This window comes from Salvelinus namaycush, chromosome 16 (genome assembly GCF_016432855.1).
Source record: "Salvelinus namaycush isolate Seneca chromosome 16, SaNama_1.0, whole genome shotgun sequence".
In the NCBI taxonomy this organism is placed as follows: Eukaryota; Metazoa; Chordata; class Actinopteri; order Salmoniformes; family Salmonidae; genus Salvelinus; species Salvelinus namaycush.
In genome coordinates this window covers 28,451,762-28,460,113 of record NC_052322.1, presented here as the reverse complement: position 1 = coordinate 28,460,113, position 8,352 = coordinate 28,451,762, and positions in this window count along the sequence as shown.

The following is an 8,352-nucleotide window of genomic DNA, read 5'->3' as shown; positions in this document are numbered from 1 at the left end:
TATGCCATAGTTTGACATCTAAATTGTCAGTAGAAACCACATTTGTTTAAGCAAGTCAGACATGTCAGCTATGTTTTTTAAAGACAGTAAATGAGGCTGAATGAATTGTTTTGCTGCCAGACAAGGCTCCTCTGATAGCCAGGCGTAGCGGTGGTAAGGATTCACTCCATGGTGCTGAAAAGAAAGCTCTGCTGTTGGGCCATCTTTAGGTAGGCTCTAACAGTTTGTGGGCACCGTTTGTCATCGTTATAGTGCAATTAATGTATTGTTCAGTGTTGTGTAGTGACTTTGCTGGCATGCTCCAAAAAATTTGGGGGGGGAGTTTGCCCCACCAAGATGTACATGCTAAATTCGCCACTGATTCAGATATCTATCTGAATTCGTTTTCATTCTTCATACAAAAAATGTTTTATAAAGAAACTCATGTGTTCAATTTGTTCCAATGACAAGTCATGATAAATCATTATGTTCTTATCGTGGTTGCCAGGAACACAGGGCTGGCTCAGGCTCAATGGACTGCAGGCCTACAGTCAGGCTCATTTGGACGGTAGCCTACAGATGTTAATGAAGTCTCAGTATAGTCTTACTAAGTGGAATAAGGAGTTGAACATTTTAAACTATGCCTGGTATGTATGTAAGAACGAACTGTAATGTAAACTGGCTCTTTAATGTAAACTGGCTCTTTAATGTAAACTGGCTCTTTAATGTAAACTGGCTCTTTAATGTAAACTGGCTCTGTAATGTAAACTGAATTAGACAATTGGACAGCACACACATATCCATGGACATACAGTGGGGCAAAAAAGTATTTAGTCAGCCACCAATTGTGCAAGTTCTCCCACTTAAAAAGATGATAGAGGCCTGTAATTTTCATCATAGGTACACTTCAACTATGACAGACAAAATGAGAAAAAAAAATCCAGAAAATCACATTGTAGGATTTTTAATGACTTTATTTGCAAATTATGGTGGAAAATAAGTATTTGGTCAATAACAAAAGTTTATCTCAATACTTTGTTATATACCCTTTGTTGGCAATGACAGAGGTCAAACGTTTTCTGTAAGTCTTCACAAGGTTTTCACACACTGTTGCTGGTATTTTGGCCCATTCCTCCATGCAGATCTCCTCTAGAGCAGTGATGTTTTGGGGCTGTTGCTGGGCAACACGGACTTTCAACTCCCTCCAAAGATTTTCTATGGGGTTGAGATCTGGAGACTGGCTAGGCCACTCCAGGACCTTGAAATGCTTCTTACGAAGCCACTCCTTCGTTGCCCGGGCGGTGTGTTTGGGATCATTGTCATGCTGAAAGACCCAGCCACATTTCATCTTCAATGCCCATGCTGATGGAAGGAGGTTTTCACTCAAAATCTCACGATACATGGCCCCATTCATTCTGTCCTTTACACGGATCAGTCGTCCTGGTCCCTTTGCAGAAAAACAGCCCCAAAGCATGATGTTTCCACCCCCATGCTTCACAGTAGGTATGGTGTTCTTTGGATGCAACTCAGCATTCTTTGTCCTCCAAACACGACGAGTTGAGTTTTTACCAAAAAGTTATATTTTGGTTTCATCTGACCATATGACATTCTCCCAATCTTCTTCTGGATCATCCAAATGCTCTCTAGCTAACTTCAGACGGGCCTGGACATGTACTGGCTTAAGCAGGGGGACACGTCTGGCACTGCAGGATTTGAGTCCCTGGCGGCGTAGTGTGTTACTGATGGTAGGCTTTGTTACTTTGGTCCCAGCTCTCTGCAGGTCATTCACTAGGTCCCCCCGTGTGGTTCTGGGATTTTTGCTCACCGTTCTTGTGATCATTTTGACCCCACGGGGTGAGATCTTGCATGGAGCCCCAGATCGAGGGAGATTATCAGTGGTCTTGTATGTCTTCCATTTCCTAATAATTGCTCCCACAGTTGATTTCTTCAAACCAAGCTGCTTACCTATTGCAGATTCAGTCTTCCCAGCCTGGTGCAGGTCTACAATTTTGTTTCTGGTGTCCTTTGACAGCTCTTTGGTCTTGGCCATAGTGGAGTTTGGAGTGTGACTGTTTGAGGTTGTGGACAGGTGTCTTTTATACTGATAACAAGTTCAAACAGGTGCCATTAATACAGGTAACGAGTGGAGGACAGAGGAGCTTCTTAAAGAAGAAGTTACAGGTCTGTGAGAGCCAGAAATCTTGCTTGTTTGTAGGTGACCAAATACTTATTTTCCACCATAATTTGCAAATAAATTAATTAAAAATCCTACAATGTGATTTTCTGGATTTTGTTTTCTCATTTTGTCTGTCATAGTTGAACTATGATAAATTACAGGCCTCATCTTTTTAAGTGGGAGAACTTGCACAATTGGTGGCTGACTAAATACTTTTTTGCCCCACTGTATGACATGGTATAGTAAATTAAATTAATGCAAGTGTTCCCAGACAATATAACAAATGGATACTGTGAATAAAATCCAGTTATATTTTAATTCAGAATAACAGGGCAACAATTCAGAAACAATAGCCTGACGATAAATCAATTTACACACTGCATTAATCAGCTGAAATAAATAGCTTAAGCTGCTCATGTCCTATATAGAAGCTGGTGTCATTCTTTGCTGACACGAAATTCCCGGTGGCTTATAGAGTTTGTCAATCCGGGAGAAAACGTGTCATAGAAGAACATCACCTATTAGTTCTTGAAGAGTCAACGGCAGCCACATCACACTAAAAGACACTCACTGACTCAAGTACACCAGGAAGTATGTTTCTCTCTACAAACGGTCAGACTGTTGGATGTTGCGAAACGGGATGGAAACGGAGCTCACATCCAGCTGCTTTTGAAAGACACAGCTGCTTTATGGGTTCCGTTACCACCCTACCCGCTAACACCAGTACTGCGTGTCCCATTCACAATTTAAACTAATGTAATTTAAACTCCGGTTCACTTTCTATACTGAATTTAGCTGCCTTCTTGGGGTGGAAAAAAGACGGTCTATCCTGTTCCATTCATGTCTTGAAAAACCTGTTTCATGTCTGTAGAGAGAGGGAGAAAGAGAAAGCAGGTCAGTGCATTGAAGGTAGAGCAGATAAAGAGAATGATAAAAGCAAAGGGTTCTGGGAGAGATGATAGGATGGCTGTGCAACTTAGTTTCTTAAGTCATTTTACTTTAAATCTCACATAGGCTCTGCTATCTACAAAACTACTGAAAGAAACCCAGAGAATAGTTAAAAGGGACAGCCAGAGAGGACAAAAAGCCTAACGATTAATTCTCAGAGACAGACACACTCACTTATTGATTGAAGTCATCTCCTCTTAAGGTGTGAAGGGAAGCAAGTGTCTCTGATCAATAGAAGAAGCGAACGCAAACAGAAAGTAACAGGAAAATGAATACTTTGTGTAAATCAAAACAAGAGAGAACCAGAGAGGAGTATTTGTTTAAGGAAGATAAATAAATAGCGAGAAAGGGTTGAATGAGGACAGCCATCCAAAGTGAAAGTACAGACAAAAGACAAGTCCCATTTCTGAAAAGACAGTTACCGTATAGGCTCAGCTCAGGTCACCATAATCTTGATCCCACTTTCCTGTCACCCTCCTGCATCTGCACATATGTGTATGTGTTGCTCTATTTATGAGTCTTCACTTCCTCCTAAATACACAAAAAATGTATTTCACTTTCACTTCTGCAGAGCAATTGACCACAACTCCTCCTTTGCTCCATCCCTTTCCATGTCACAACACTTTACTACTGTACCACTACCACCTGCCATTTAAGTGATTTATACAGTTGATATGCACTATATATAGATGTTACAAAAGATACAATGCAAATAGCTCAAGGCTTTAGCCTTATGGAGTTGCTAATTGTAGCCACCTGTCTGTCGGATTAGTGGGACAGGTGTGTGTGTGTGTTTCCACTGGTGCGTCGTGCTGTGAGGTGTCTGGAAAGTCCGGAGGATTTGGAGGTGTAGCTGACTCCCCCAAGAGACTTCACAGTCCTCTTCTTTATGGTACAATCAAGATGTGTACTAGACAGGTTGGTTATAAACGCTAAATCACAGAATTAAATACAACACTATGTAATATATTGAATCTGTCTGCCCTAAAAACAGTCACATGGCAATATTTATTTCATTCAATTTAGAGGTTTTCCATCCCCAACTCTTACCTGAACACAAGGCAATACAACACGGATGGCATTTCCTATCAGACCTGTGTTCAAATACTATTTAGGGTATTTCAATTACTTTCAAATACATTTGAGTAATTATTTGAATCTTTTTTATTTGAAAATACAAGTTTTTGATATTGGAATGTATATGGAAATACATTTATTCTTGTTATATGTACACTACCGTTCAAAAGTTTGGGGTCACTTAGAAATGGCCTTGTTTTTGAAAGAAAAGCTCATTTTTTATCCATTAAAATAACATCAAATTGATCAGAAATACAGTGTAGACATTGTTAATGTTGTAAATGACTATTGTAGCTGGAAACTGCAGATTTTTAATGGAATATCTACATAGCCGTACAGAGGCCCATTATCAGCAACCATCACTCCTGTGTTCCAATGGCACGTTGTGTTAGCTAATCCAAGCAAAACACCAGTCTCAACGTCAACAGTGAAGAGGCGACTCCAGGATGCTGGCCTTCTAGGCAGAGTTGCAAAGAAAAAGCCATATCTCAGACCGGCCAATAAAGATTAAGATGGGCAAAAGAACACAGACACTGGACAGAGGAACTCTCCCTAGAAGGCCAGCATCCCAGAGTCGCCTCTTCACTGTTGACGTTGAGACTGGTGTTTTGCGGGTACTATTTAATGAAGCTGCAAGTTGAGGACTTGTGAGGCGTCTGTTTCTCAAACTAGACACTAATGTACTTGTCCTCTTGCTCAGTTGTGCACCGGGGCCTCCCACTCCTCTTTCTATTCTGGTTAGAGCCAGTTTGCGCTGTTCTGCGAAGGGAGTAGTACACAGCATGGTACGAGATCTTAAGTTTCTTGGCAATTTCTTGCATGGAATAGCCTTCATTTCTCAGAACAAGTATAGACTAGCGAGTTTCAGAAATAAGTTATTTGTTTCTGGCCATTTTGAGCCTGTAATCGAACCCACAAATGCTGATGCTCCAGATACTCAACTAGTCTAAAGAAGGACAGTTTTATTGCATCTTTAATCAGAACAACAGTTTTCAGCTGTGCTAACATAATTGGAAAAGGGTTTTCTAATGAGCAATTTTTTTTAAATGATAAACTTGGATTAGCTAACACAACAAGCCATTGGAACAAAGGAGTGATGGTTGCTGATAATGGGCCTCTGTACGCCAATGTAGATATTCCATAATTGTAAAAAAAAAGAAGAAAAAAAAAAGAATAATTTATCAGCCGTTTCCAGCTGCAATCGTTATTTACAACATTAACAATGTCTACACTGTATTTCTGATCAATTTGATGTTATTTTAATGGACAAAAAAAATAGCTTTTCTTTCAAAAACAAGGCAATTTCTAAGTGACCCCAAACTTTTGAACGGGAGTGCATATACAGTGCATTCGGAAAGTAATCAGACCCCTTGACTTTTAACATTTTATTACATTGCAGCCTTGTTCTAAAATTGATTAAATCGTTTTTTTCTTATCAATCTAAGTCTAAGACTGCTTCAATAACACGGTACCTCATTTGGTTTACCTGTCGCCCCAGCCTCGAACTCAGGTCCTCTATGTAACTAACTAACCCGCTCTGCCCATTCATCGCCATTTACCTGTTGTTGTCTTAGCTCACCTGATCAACACCTGTGATTGCTTTATGCCTCTCTCTAATGTCAATATGCCTAGAGCCCTCAGTCCTGCTCAAAATGCCTTAGATAGCTCTTTTGTCCCACCCCACACACATGCGGATACCTCACCTGGCTTAACTGGTTCCTCCAGAGACTAAACCGCTCTCATCGTCACTCAACGCCTAGGGTTACCTCCACTGTACTCACATCCTACCATACCATTGTCTGTACATTATGCCTTGAATCTATTCTACCACGCCCAGAAATCTGCTCCTTTTATTATATGTCCCCAACGCACTAGACGACCAGTTCTTATAGCCTTTAGCCGTACCCTTATCCTACTCCTTCTCTGTTCCTCTGGTGATGTAGAGGTTAACCCAGGCCCTGTAGCCCCCAGTTCCACTCCTATTCCCCAGGCGCTATCATTTGTTGATTTCTGTAACCGTAAAAGCCTTGGTTTCATGCATGCTAACATCAGAAGCCTCCTCCCTAAGTTTTTTATTCACTGCTTTAGCACACTCTGCCAACCCTGATGTCCTAGCCATGTCTGAATCCTGGCTTAGAAGGCCACCAAAAATTCTGAAATTTCCATCCCCTAACTACAACATTTTCCACCAAGATAGAACTGCCAAAGGGGGTGGAGTTGCAATCTACTGCAGAGATTGGCATCTTTCTTTTGGTGTTTTTCAGAGTCAGTAGAAAGGCCTCTTTAGTGTCCTAAGTTTTCATAACTGTGACCTTCTGTAAGCGTCTTAACGACCGTACCACAGGTGTTCATTGTTTATTAATTGTTTATGGTTCATTGAACAAGCATGGGAAACAGTGTACAAGGAAACCCTTTACAATGAAGATCTGTGAAGTTATTTGGATTTTTACTTAATATCTTTGAAAGACAGGGTCCTGAAAAAGGGCCGTTTCTTTTTTTGCTGAGTTTATATACACACATACACACTGTATATACAGTACCAGTCAAAGTTTGTACACCTACTCAATGGGTTTTTCTTTATTTCTACATTGTAGAATAATAGTGAAGACATCAAAACTATGAAATAACACATGGAATCATGTAGAAACCAAGAAAGTGTTAAATCAAAATATGTAATTTGAGATTCTTCAAAGTAGCCACCCTTTGCCTCGATGAAAGCTTTGCACACTCCGCTTCATGAGGTAGTCACCTGGAATGCATTTCAATTAACAGGTGTGCCTTGTTAAAAGTTAATTTGTGGAGTTTCTTTCCTTCTTAATACATTTAAGCCAATCAGTTGTGTTCTGACAAGGTAGGGGTGGTATACAGAAGATAGCCCTATTTGGTAAAATACCAAGTCCATATTATGGCAAGAACAGCTCAAATAAGCAAAGACAAATGACAGTCCATCATTACTTTAAGACATTAAGGTCGGTCAATCTGGAAAATGTCAAGAACTTTGAAAGTTTCTTCAAGTGCAGTCGCAATTTAATGTCAATTGTAAAATCGACTTCAAATCAGTGTAGACGAAGGGGAGGAGACATGTTAAAGGATTTTTAAGCCTTGAGACATGGATCGTGTATGTGTGCCATTCAGAGGGTGAATGGCCCAGACAAAATATTTAAGTGCCTTTGAACAGGGTACCGGTTTGAGTGTGTCAGGAACTGCAATGCCGCTGGGTTTTTCCACGTTCAACAGTTTCCCGTGTGTATCAAGAATGGTCCACCACCCAAAGGCCATCAAGCCAACTTGACACAACTCTAGGAAGCATTGGAGTCAACATGGGCCAGCATCCCAGCGGAACGCTTGATACCTTGTAGAGTCCATGCACTGACGAATTGAGGCTGTTCTGAAGGCAAAAAGGGGTGCAACTCAATTTTTTAAAGGTGTTCCTAATGTTTTGTTCACTCAGTGTAAGTGACAAAAATAATATTGAACAACCCATTGGGTATCTCACCGCACCCCCAGATGCCATGTCTTGAAATTTGCAGAGACAGATTAAAACTAAGCTTGCTGTAACGTTCGTCTTTCGGGGAGAGAGTGGACCAAGACGCAGCGGGTGATAAATACATGATGATTTAATTAGACAAGACGAACACTGACACGAAAGACACTTGAACAATTTTCAAAACAACAAACGACGTTAAACAGACCTGAACATGAGAACTACAATATCACGAAGAACGCACGAACAGGAAAAACGAATGAAAGAGACAGTACCGTGTGGTGCAACAAAACACAGACACAGCAACAATCACCCACAAACAAACAGTGAGAACAGCCTACCTTAATATGGTTCTCAATCAGAGGAAACGTCAAACACCTGCCTCTAATTGAGAACCATATCAGGCAACACATTTAACCCAACATAGAAACACATAACATAGAATGCCCACCCCAACTCACGCCCTGACCAACTAAACACATACAAAAACAACAGAAAACAGGTCAGGAACGTGACACTTGCATTGTAAAACTTCTGACAGCCAGCTTTCTAACTCTGCACATAACTTTAGGACTCCGAGAAGGCATGAATTATTGAGTCAGTGTTAGTTTTACACTTAAGACATGACTCTGCCATTGTGCCGTAGAATTTGTGCATTTTGTCTCTTGTATAATACATTCTATACAGT